Source organism: Triticum aestivum, chromosome 7D (genome assembly GCF_018294505.1).
Source record: "Triticum aestivum cultivar Chinese Spring chromosome 7D, IWGSC CS RefSeq v2.1, whole genome shotgun sequence".
NCBI lineage: Eukaryota > Viridiplantae > Streptophyta > Magnoliopsida > Poales > Poaceae > Triticum > Triticum aestivum.
Window position 1 is genome coordinate 47,015,722 of NC_057814.1, and position 12,850 is coordinate 47,028,571.

Consider the following 12,850-nt stretch of genomic DNA (forward strand, 5'->3'; position numbering starts at 1 on the left):
GACTTTAAGACTGTCGAGGCCGAAGAATCCCGACTGTTGTCGTGGGGGTCGTTTCTCCTTCTTCTCCGGGTGCTAGACCTTTGTTATGCACTAGGGGAAGGAGGAGTAACGACCATCACCGACGGTCACAAATGTCAGAGAGGGAATCAGTGAGGGAGAGTATCCACCATATATGAGAGGACGAAGAATCCCGAGTGTTGTCGTGGGGGTAGCTTCTCCTTCGTTCCCATGTGCTAGACAATTTGGTGTAATGCACTCGGGAACAAAAGGAGGAGCTACCATCACCGACGGTCGAATATATACACCACGTGAGCTGAGAGTTTTCAAGAAAAGACTCGAGAGACCCATAGTCAACCCGTGATGAATAATAATGATCTAATTTAGTTTTTGTAGTACATATATTTAATTGTACAAGTTTAATCTTTGAATTATGAACATAGAAAATGTCATCGGACGAAGAAGGTCCCGGGGAGTGCTCCTAGTGCGGCGACAACCGGGGTTTCTGCGACAGGCCTCACCTGGACGAAGGTCGGCGCTTCAGCATTAAGCTCGAGGAGGCCTTCGATTGTGAAACGGTACGCTACGACGCCAAGTGTTTTTTTCATAATTAAGCTCGACTTCTACTACTTCAACGTGTAATTTTCGTCTTTTACAATTCGACTAGCTTATCCCATGCCATGCAAGACGCTATGTCTTGGAGAGGATGGGTTTTGAAGATCATGAGAGGAATGAAACAAAGAAAATTAACCTAAGGACCCATCATGGTATGGATTTTGAGGTAAATCTATACAATTCTGAGAGCGTATCCAATTTTGGTTCCCCGGGTTGGGAAGCACTTTGCAAGATGTATGATTTTCAAGAGGGTATGTTTGTCACCATGGATCTTGGTGATCCTGACATCGACCAAGACAATTTGGACATTTGGGTTCTTGTTGATACGCTTCCAATTCTACCGCTATGTGAGTTCCTCAAACATAGTTATTAAGTAATTTATATTGTTTATTTCAAAATAGTTGACAGCTTATTTCCATTGATAGCTTATTTTCATTCTTCAAAGAGTGTGCGGAAGATGGTAGACAGAACCAACTACACCGATGGCTCTGAGTTAACTTATCAAGAGAAAAATCATCTGGTCGCATATTGTACTGAAATTGAGAATTACAATGCCTTTTATCGAACTCCTCCAAATTATGGTGAATACGTGCCACTAGTGCACGTGTTGAACCATGATAACTTCCATGGAGATATCCTGGTAAGATTTTTTACTATTACGACATTCATGCATCTTTTCCATACTTCTAAAACTGAACTACATTGCTGACTACGAAGTTATCACTATGTTTTTCAACAGAAAATCCCGATGGATTGTGTGCCTCGTTTGATGTATCAGAATGGTCGCCTTGATGTTTTGAACATACAGCCAGGTCGTCCTACGAATCTCACCTGTGCATACCGGATTTCTAAAAACGGTGAACGCATGATAATCAAAGAATGGAAGAAATGTATGGACAGTCGTAAGGAGGTTCTTGGAAGCAACATTGTGCGAAAGGCAAGAATTGGAGACAGGATAATCTCCATTCTCCATAATGGAGAGTCAGGGGCTATCTTGTTTTATGCTATTTTACCTAAGATAATATAGTAGGTCCTAAGAGAATGTAGTAGGTCCTATGAGGTACAATATGTTTATGAGAGTTGATGATGATGAGTAATTGTGATTATGTCTAGTGACCAACTTGTATGTGATGTCTCATTGATGAAAACGATGATCATGAGGAGATGTTATATGACAATGATGTATTATGATGATAAGTTGTTAATGATATGATGATGACGATGATATTTATTATATCATTGGGTGAAAGAACCGCGGATTAGTTTCAAGTGGATGTAATAACTCATTATGATGTAATAACTAGTTCACGGTTCTTTCTCCCACTGATGTAATAACTCATTATGATGTAAAATCATTCTCTAAATTGCTGCAGTATGAAAACTTGTATAAAGGTGTATGAATACAACATGAAATAAAAAAGAAATACAGAATAATAGTAGTAGCGCGTGCTAGGAGAAGCGCTACTACTAATTACCAGTAGCGCTCATATTGGAACGCGCTGCTACTAAGTCGATATAGCAGTAGCGTGGTCCAACCGACACTGCTGCTAACCTTTAGCTGTAGCACCTTACTAGTAGCGCGGTACCCCGCGCTACTGATAGGCTTTAAACACGCGCTACTGCTAGGGTTTTCCCTAGTAGTGCTAGCTTCAGTTCATCAATATAATGTAGGCATGTATTCCGAATATAGTCATAAGTGCTTATGGAAAAGAACTTGCATGACATCTTTTGTCCTACCCTCCCGTGGCAGCGGGGTCCGAATGAAAACTAAGCGATATTAAGGCCTCATTTTAGTAGAGAACCGGACCAAAGCATTAGCACTTAGTGAATACATGAACTCCTCAAACTACGGCCATCACCAGGAAGTGTCCCGACTATTGTCACTCCGGGGTTGCCGGATCATAACACGTAGTAGGTGACTATAATTTGCAAGATAGGATCAAGAACACTCATATATTCATGAAAACATAATAGGTTCGAATCTGAAATCATGGCACTCGGGCCCTAGTGACAAGCATTAAGCATGGCAAAGTCATAGCAACATCAATCTTAGAACATAATGGATACTAGGGATCAAACCCTAACAAAAATAACTCGATTACATGGTAAATCTCATCCAACCCATCACCGTCCAGCAAGCCTACGATGGGCTACGACGGGATTACTCACGCACGGCGGTGAGAATCATGAAATTGGTGATGGAGGATGGTTGATGATGACGATGGCGACGGATTTCCCTCTCTGGAGCCCCGAACGGACTCCAGATCTGCCCTCTCGAGGAAGAACTGGGCTTGGCTGCGACTTCGTATCGTAAAACGCGACGAATCCTTCTCTCTAATTTTTTTCTTCCCGGACGTGAATATATGGAGTTGGAGTTGAGTTCGGTGGAGGTCCAGGGGACCCACAAGATAGGGGGCGCGCTTAGGGGGTAGGGCACGCGCCCCACCCTTGTGGCTAGGGTGTAGGTCCCCTTCGGTTGATTCTTTCGCCAATGTATTTATTCCAAAAGTTATCTCCGTGAAGTTTTAGGTCATTCCAAGAACTTTTATTTCTGCACAAAAATAACACCATAGCAGTTTTGCTAAAAACAATGCCAGTCCGGGTTAGTTCCATTCAAATCATGCAAATTAGAGTCCAAAACAAGGGCAAAAGAGTTTGGAAAAGTAGATACGATGGAGACGTATCAGTGCGCGGCCAGCACCAGGGCCTTAGGCGGCTCACGTCCAGCACCACGCGACAGCTCCCCATTGGTGCGGCCACTAGCACGCGGCCTCAAGCGGCTTGCGGCAAGCAGCGTGCGGCGGCTCCCTACAGAGCCTCATTCTCGCAAAGCAGGGGCAGCGAGTGGCTGGTGGGCGCAATAGGTGGCGGAGACGGGCAGCCACACAAGGGTGGCGAGGAGCCAGGGATAGCAGCAGGTGGCGGCGCACAAGAACCAGCATGCGCAGCTCTGTGTGTGCTCTTCCCTTGGCCATGTCAGTCTATGCAGCCAGCGAAGGTCGACTTGGGTAGGATGCTTCCCTAGACAGGTTAGTCTGCCGGGGGAGGGGGAAGACGGGCTGCCCACCGGCAGCATCGCTCTAGCCATCGGTCGGTCAGCCATGGGCGTGCGCGTCGAGCACGAGGTCCTCCATGGCTGAGGACGAGCGCGGGAGGAAGAACAAAATGGGGTGAGTAAGAAAGATATCGGTGTTGACATTTTATGCCACGTCAGCTCCAACGAGTGGGCCATCCTTGTAATCACGATCAATTTTAAAGCACTCGGTCATTTCGGGGTTTTGAACAGCCGACCCCAAAGTTGGTAGTTATCAGCAAAAATATAAAACTAGTAGTTTTTTGAAACCCTAGTCCAAACTGTAGTAGTTTTATGCTATTTACTCGAATTGAAGGGGGTAATAGGTGGGGTAACTCACTTATAGCGGGTAACCTTCCGACTCGATGAAGTCACGCGAGCGTATGGGCCGGCCTAGTGCGCGGGAGGCCACTGCCTCTTTTTTCATGTTTTCCATTTTTTTTCATTTTTACTTTCGTTTATACTTACAAATATTCTAAATAAATATATTACAAAATATTTTACATTAAACATTTAAAAAGTTCTAAGCAAGCATTTCAAAAATGTTAAATGTACATAGAGAAAAAGTTTCTCATGTATACCAAAAATGTATACAAAAAAAGTTAATCATGTATTTAACAAATATTAATCAAAGCATTTGAATTTTTTGAAAACAAGTATTTAGATAATGTTAAACAAGCATTTAGAAATTGTTAAATGTGTATACAAAAATGTTGACCATGTATTAAAAAACTTATGAAATTGTCTTTGCAAAATGTTAATAAAACATATGAAAAATGTTAAATGTGCACAGAAAAAATATTGATCATATATTCAAAAAAAATTAATTAAACATTTGAGAAAATGTTAAGTGTATATAGAGAAAATAAACGAAGGAAAACGGTGAAAATAAAATAAAAAAAACCCAAAAAACCGGTGAAAACCCAACGCTTTTTCTTTAACAAGGTCATGACCTTCTAATTAAATATGAACCCGGTGGTGGACAAGTGGCTAGCAGCGCAACTCTACAGCTAGACATCGTGTCCTCGTGGGATTGATTCATGCGTGACCCTTTTTCTCTAGTGTATTTATTTTAGTGTGAATGGGCCGGCCAAAAACTATAGATGCGCTTCAGGCGAGACCGAAGGAAGACTTGCTATAAGCGAGATATAGCCTCTGCGATGTAAGCGAGAGCGTACAAAGGCAGAGGAAGAGAAGGAAAAGAGTCGCTCGCTCGCCTGGGTGGTTGGGCTGCAGGCCCATGAGGATGGAAGGGAAGCAGGGAAAAAATAGAATTAAGAAACAAAGAAAATCGCAAAAACCGAACTCTTCACAGCCCCAACAGAATCGCAAAAATGTCACCGCCGCCATGTCAACCACTCAACATCCATCGAACCCCGGCGAAATGAACCCTACAGAAAACAGAGCGGTGGCGGCGAAGCAGTGTACACCTTAGCCCAATGCTGGAGCCGATGAAGAACTTAACTCCGAGCAGTCGAAGACGCTCAAATTGCCAGCGGAGACAAAGAAACCATACTTAATCACCTGCGGGGCGGAGTGCGAGACGGGTTAGGAAAAGATGGGGGACTGGCGTTAGTGGAGCGAGGAAGGGGGATATAGGGAACGTTCGCTTAGCCGACAGTTAGCGCAAACAATTTCTGCGCCTCACGTGGCGACCCTCGCGCCAAGATCCGTGCGATGCATCCGAGGGCGCAAGCACGTTCACACGAGATCAGTATAGAACTGACGTCAGTTCTCTAGTGTTCAGGACATTACTCACTCAACTTGCCTAGCTAGCAACGCGCAGTTGCTTGGGACAAACAACTGACGTTTTTACTTGACAATATATATTAGCAGAAAAAAGAACATCCACATTGACAAGATTTAAAACCAGTAGGATTAATTTAGGAGATGTATTTACCATATTTGTAGAAAAAAGAACATCCACAGTGACAAGATTTAAAACCAATAGGATTAATTTAGGAGACGAGACGAATTCTATGGTCGGAAAAATTTGTATACAGCCGAACAGATAGCACTGCATTTTATTTTCTAGGTAAGCCATACACCACCCAGAACAATCGAACATCGCTTCCCTTTGGTATTATCGTAGGTAAACACTGACCTGATATTATTCGCAAAAAAAAAAAAAAAAAAAACTAAAAACTGACCTCATACAGCTTGAGAAAGGAATCACAAAGTTGCTGGCATGCCTAGATTTTTCATAGCAAGGAAGGATGCATTTCAAAGCTTCTTCACATTATGTGAAGATCCACTATTTCAATCAGGACAGTAACCACAAAGAAGGCAATGCAAATTGTGTGTAATGCAAACAATACAAAGAAGGTAATGCAAACTGTGTGTAATGCAAACAATACAAAGAAGGTAACTGCACCTCCCTCCACATTTTCACATCCGGGCTTGGGACCGGCAAAGGCAGTGTTAAACCACAACAATACAAAACACAAATTATACAACAACATCAATCATTTAAGCAAAGCATACATGACACACAATCAAGCAAATGCAATATCAATGCAGCTCCCTCCACATTTTCACATCCGGGCTTGGGACCGGCAAAGGCAGTGTTACACCACAACAAACAAAACATACAACACCAATCATTCAAGCAAAGCATTCAGGACACACCATCAAGCAAAGCATTCAGGACACACCATCAAGCAAACCATTCAAGACACCCCATCAAGCAAAGCATACAGCACACACCATCAAGCAAATGCAATACTAATTCAAACACACACACAGAGAGAGTCACAGTCACAAACAGATTCAGTCACACACACACACAGTAGCAGTCACGCAGAGTCAGTCACACATACACAGTCACAGTCACACACAGTCAGTCACACACACAAGAGATAGAAAGGGCACAAACAGAAAGCATCCTACAAGCAAGACCCATAATGTACCTTCCAGGAATAACTTTTGCTATCTCTGCTCATTTATTCCCAAATACCTGATGGCATTAATCAGTGCATGTTCCTCCTCAGTAGTCCAAGCATCCTTCCATATGTTTGGATTCAGATGATTATGCCACCTAAGATGTTTTGAATAAATTCAAAAATCAGCTTCATATTAACAACTATGATGTTTTGAATGAATTCAAAAATCAGCTTCATATTAACAACTGCATCACCTAGACCAAATGTGTTTCCCCCGATAGCAGCCACAACTTGATTGAAGAATAGAGCAACCGTCTGCAGAAAGAAGAACAAAATAGTTAGCACGGACTGCGAATAGAGAAAGAGAAGCCAAGAAATAACAAGTTACACAAGGCAATTACCTGTTCATTAGCGATCGGAGGAAGTCCACCAAAGTAAACACGCCGAGAATGCCGAGTAACCTAAGAAAAGAGTAGTCAGACATATGCATCCGGAACAAGAAAAATCTCAAGCACAAAGGAAAAAATCGAGCATACCTACTGTGTCGTGGCAGTGGCTGCATAGCAAGTGGATCGATGCAAAGGAAAGAAAGAATTAGAAAGTAATAACAAAACATTGAATAATAAAGAAGCATAATAGATCACAGGTGGGTTCATTCTGCCATCACCAAATAAACTGCAAATCAGAGTGAATCTGGTCGCGTTGTGATGACAGAATGGACTATCCATGATTTGACTACTAGCTACACTGAATCATAAAAGGAGCACAGTAGTCACCTGTCCTAGAGCGGATAAATTGAACGTGTTCGGGAGCATGTTCGGAAACATCCCAGGATCAGCAGCAGGAAGTTCTGGTAGCTGACCTGCAATGCATCGACAGAGAATTGTTACCAGTGTGTTTACCTTGCACATAGGGGGAAAATGCATTTCAGCAAACCATATAAAAATAAAACAATCAAAAGAAATACCTTGCAATGCGACCATTTTGTTAGTCCATACTTGTTTATAAGGTCAATAATTTTGTCATCTTCCTGTAGAAAAAATATCATAAATATAACTATAAAATGTGCAAAATCTTTTTTTTCTCGAGCAAAGTCAGGAGTGCAATGACAAACCTCTTGAGTCCAAGGACCTTTGATGAGTTCAGTGTTAAAGAACCTTCTGCCATGGATGTAAACATTGCACTTCTGTCCTATCCGGAAATAATTCAGCTGCGTAGGTAGATACTGACACAATATGTGAGCTCACCACACTTGCATATATAGAACAACGTCCAAAGAAGCATGGTATTATAACTAGCTAAAATGTGGGATATGCATAAATATTGTGTACAAACTTGAAAGGAGTTAAATTCGAGAGGGGTTACCATACAAACACAGACCAGGTTGATGAGCGATCCACGACTTCGGTTCAAACACAAGAAGCACACCATCAGAGCCATCATGAAAACCTCCATCCACCCTGGATTCTACATATACATCATTCTGAACACAAACATCATACTTGTGGCAGGAAAATATACAGCAATGCATTGAAGAGTGTCCAAAGGGCAATGATACTACCAACTACAGAGGTATGTAGGTCATAAAATTACATGCCCATGACCTTATAGAAATTTCCATGCATTATCAGGTGCCAATAGGTAGTTATGGAGTGCTTGCACAATGACACACAGTCACAGTCAACACACACATACACACAGTCAATACATAGTCACAGTCAGTCAACACACACACACACAGTCAATACAGAGTCAGACAGTCAATACACAGTCAGACAGTCAGCACACACACAGACACACACATACACACACACACAATGGACACAGTCACAGTCAGTCAACACACACACACACACAGTCACAGTCAATACACAGTCAGACAGTCAACACACACACACAGACACACACAATGGAGCGCTTGCACACAAGAAACGGACAAAGAAACACACACACAGAGTCAGTCACACACACAAATTGTCAGTCACACACACACAGTCACGGTCACACACACAGTCACACAGACACAATGGAGTGCTTGCACACAAGAAACAGACATAGATAGGATGAAACTAATCGAAGACATGAGAAAAAGTAAACTATTTGTTCAAGCTTCCCGTTCAGAACCTTCCAACTTTGCATTATTTTAGTTCTTCGATTCCAAACCTCTCTGCATTACCCAACTACGAGGCCGCTACTGTTATACAAACGAAGTCAAGTGTAAGAGCGCCAGAGAGCAAATTAGGAGGTACCTTTTCTTTATCACCAAATTTCAGAGTCTGCACGTACCAAAATTGTATTTTGAGTCACAAGATGAACCTAAAGAACTCACCGGGAAAATACTCAAATTAACAAATCAACTGAATCATGGAGAACATCATGTAGAAAAGTAGTCCGACAAATCCAAAGCAATTCAAGTATATATGTAGACAATCAGAGCTCATGTACATGCAAGCTGAAGATCAAAATTTGATTACCTTAGTTGGTAAAACAGAAAGGTGATAAATTTGCAAGCTGAAGATCAAAATTTGATTACCTTAGTTGGTAAAACAGAAAGCGATAGGAACCCTGAGCAGTCCTTGGCATGCCAGTTTGTATGACTGTAGAGGTGAGCTAAAATTAGAATGATGAGTTGTTCAGATCAAGATGACCCTCAGAAGCAGCCATCTTTTGTTTATACTTGAAGTCATCACGGCCAATTAGTCGTGGAATTGCCAAAATATTTCTGGTGTCATAGATATCTAACTTCTTTCTCAAAGAAATATTCCAATATATGATTCTTTATAGAACTATCTGTCCTGAAAAGAGTAACATACTATCAGCCATAGATATCTAACTTCTTTCTCAAAGAAATATTCCAATGATTCTTTATAGAACTATCTGTCCTGAAAAGAGTAGCATACTATCAACATGAATACTTGTGAAGTGAACAAGGAAACCATGGCTAAATAGGCATTTTGGGACTACATCAGTATTGCAAAATGTAAAAAACATATTCCAATGATTCTTTATAGAATTTTCGGTCCTGGAAACAGTAACATACTATCAGCATGAATACATAATCTTGTGAAGTGAACAAGGGAAACATGGCTAAATAAGCGTTTTGGGACTACAGACATCAGCATCACAAAATGTAAAAACCATAAATATACCTGCACTGTAAGCAAACCCGACACATCAGTGTCCTTAGAAACGCAAGGAAGAGCAAATGTGACATTTGTCTATATCCTGCCTGAAATACTTAGAAAAGCATTATTCCAGTGATTGGACATCAGTAATATAAAAAAAAGAATATGATATCCACATAAGACATAACGAAACACAGATATCACAAAAAATGTAGTGTCAAACACCAACATGATTAGTATGGTAAGAAAAATAAGGAACAAAAACAGGGAAAAGGGTGCTGTGATGAGTGAGTGAGATAAACAGGGAAGAGGGCATGGGATGCATTGGATGCCAAATCGGCCACGCAAAGGAGTGGAAGCCAAGCAAGTGAGTGTTACAAGAATCAAACTTTTCTGCTCAGCCTATCATCATCTATCAGCAGGAGAGAAGCCTGACCAGTGTCTCTGGATCCCTGCCTGCTCGAAACGGCCTACATGGTTTGCATCCCTCAACACATCCCCATATATGGGGAGACGACACTGGAACACAAGCAAAGCATGAAGAAGAAACCAATTGGACAGACCATATAAGCAGTAACACAATCAGAATCACCCCATCTAAGCAATCAAACACAGTCACACACAGACAATGGAGTGCTTGCACACATGAAACAGACAAAGAAACATACATAGATAGGGGCACATCACACACACACAGTCAGACACACAGTCAAGACACACACAATGGAGCACTTGCACACAAGAAACACACAGAGAAACAAACATAGATAGGGGGTACAAACAGAAAGCTAATACATGCAAGACCAAAGTAAACTCAGAAAGCTATAAAGAAGTTCTAGAAACTGAATGAGTAAACTGATTTCTGTAGAGGGGTGAGGGTAATTCAGATCTTCATTCCTGAAAACAGGAAGCTAGTTAGATCATCATCACTACCCACAAGTTTGTAGGCACAGAGACGCATGCTTATTCTTGTCACAAAGTCAAGGCAAAGCAAGAAAAGCATTATTTCAGTGACTGGACAGCAGTAAATGATATCATATCTCATGCATAATTGAGTCAGTGAACCTCAAAAGGGAACAAAGAACAGTAGAAATGTATGGTCAAACATCACGGTAAATGATTATGATAAGAAAAAGTGACAGCGTGAGTGTTCATGCACACGCAAAAGAAATACCACTTACGAACAAAACCTACTTGCGTTGAACATAAATGAAATTAAAAAATTAGCAGATTTACACTATATTAGGTCACAACCAGGTTCTAAACAAACATGGCATAAAATCTATATGCAATCCAAATCCTAATCACGCCCAGGCTTCCCAAGTGCATGGCTTACGTAGCGACAAATACAGAAGTCAGCATTCTTGATATTTGAACCAATGAGTACAAAATTTGCTCCAAGTTGATGCCATAAAATTTAACAGGACAAACAAAAGGGACATGAGCAGCATTGATAGAAAACATGTGATGAAGGTGCTTTCACAGATAAATAAAGTCTGGAAGTTATGCTCATAGCAGAATTATATGCGCAGGTGTGCAATGACAAAATTCTGGAGTAATGCTATGCAATCAGAACGAAGCCTAAGGGGCTAGCAGCAATTCATCTAGTGTACTCCTATATGAAAATGGAAATAGCAACACGAGGAATAAAAGAAGGAAACCTTGTCCTACAGTAGCAGCAGCAGGTGTTCAATTAGTCAAGCAGCAAGCCACATGATTTGCACTCTTTTAAAACTTTCTGCTATGCCTGCCTGCTCGAAATGGCACCCCTGAACACACATCAGCATATATGGGAACATACACAGAGCATGATAGGAAGTAACCAACCAATTGAATTGAAAAGAACAGAAATTAACACCCATCAGAACAAAATCACCCCTGCATCTAGCCTGACGAAAGTGAAACAAGCTAGCTGGTACAATGAGAATCGACATAGGAACCATAGTATCTAGGCTAACACGAACAAGCTAGCCGTTTGAGATGAGACAACAACCGACGAACAACGCAGGAGCCTAGGAACCGATCTGAACTAGCACGACAAACTGACAAAATTGCTCTCCGCCTCTCCATCTCCGGCCCGTAATCCAATTTCAAAACCAAGACCCGACCGTTCCTGCAACGCTCGCGCCGACACGAACGCGAAGAAACGCAGGATCCAAAGCGTCTCTCAGACAACAGAAGCACACGCAGAAATTTCTGAATCGCAAACCAGACGGAGACCCTCGACGAGACGGACCAAGAACATGCGGGCGCGTCGGGGCAACGGCGAGAACGAGCAAAAACGTAAACGGACGACGGCGTGGACGAGCAGAACCAAATCAGAAGCGAGCGACTCTAAACTGACGACGGCGGGGACGCGCAAAATCAACTCGGGAGCGGTTCTAAACCGACGAACTGAGAACGAGCAAACTCAAATCGGACGCGATTCTAAGCGGACGACGGCGAGAACGAGCAAAATCAAATCAGGCGGGGCGGCGACGGCGAGCAAAGTCAAATCCGGACGCGACTCTAAACGGGCAAAAGGACGAGCAAAATCAAATCCAGACGCGATTCTAGACGGGCAAAATCGATCGAGGAGGGCGAGCAAGATGAAACCCGGCTCGAGGAGCGCGGCCCGGACGAAGGGCGGAGGAGGAGCAGTGGGCCGGCCGGAGCGCGGCGGGGAGGTCGGAGGAGAGAGGCACCGCCCGGACGAAGAGAGGAGGAGGGGGAGCGGACCGGGCAGGGCGCGGCGAGGAGGAGGAAGGCGCGGCGCGGAGGAAGAGAGGAGGAGGAGGGGCGGAGCGGCCAAAGGGCGCGGCTTTATAGCCGGGGCAGAGGCGGTGGCGGCGGCCGGAGCCTTGTCCTTGGCCGAGGGGCGCGTGGCGTGGCGTGGCGGCGGAAATAGAAGGAAAGTGGAGCTGGTGATGGATGGAAGGATCCGGAGCGGGCAGGGGCAGGGGTAGGCATCAATGCGGGGTCGGCTGCGGTGCGGTGCTTCCGTCTTGGATTGGGGGCGGACAGGGGAATTTCTTACCGTTGCGACGCCCATCCACGCCGTGTCTTGGAAATGTTTTTTCCTGGTATTCTTAAAAAGAAAATGTTTTTTTACGAACACAGAAAATGTTTCTTTGGTACAGGTCATGGCATACCACACTATATATATTAGGCCATTTCAA

General features: G+C 43.0%; 1 long non-coding RNA gene across 19 annotated transcripts; it reads right to left on the minus strand.

Annotated features, from left to right (window-relative positions):
• Window positions 1–6,261: 6,261 nt before the first annotated feature.
• On the minus strand, window positions 6,262–12,599 carry LOC123167581 (uncharacterized). Of its 19 annotated transcripts, none has more exons than XR_006483977.1 (11): window positions 9,717–12,599; window positions 9,101–9,362; window positions 8,817–9,019; window positions 7,933–8,050; window positions 7,682–7,777; window positions 7,535–7,597; window positions 7,344–7,429; window positions 7,104–7,123; window positions 6,969–7,028; window positions 6,822–6,882; window positions 6,262–6,722 (listed from the first exon to the last, which is right to left on the minus strand). It is a non-coding gene; the product is annotated as an uncharacterized lncRNA (long non-coding RNA). The 19 variants fall into 19 exon arrangements; XR_006483985.1 differs by having other exon boundaries at window positions 8,817–8,883; window positions 9,101–9,357; window positions 9,717–12,597; XR_006483975.1 differs by having other exon boundaries at window positions 7,682–7,792; window positions 8,817–8,883; window positions 9,717–12,597.
• Window positions 12,600–12,850: the final 251 nt, after the last annotated feature.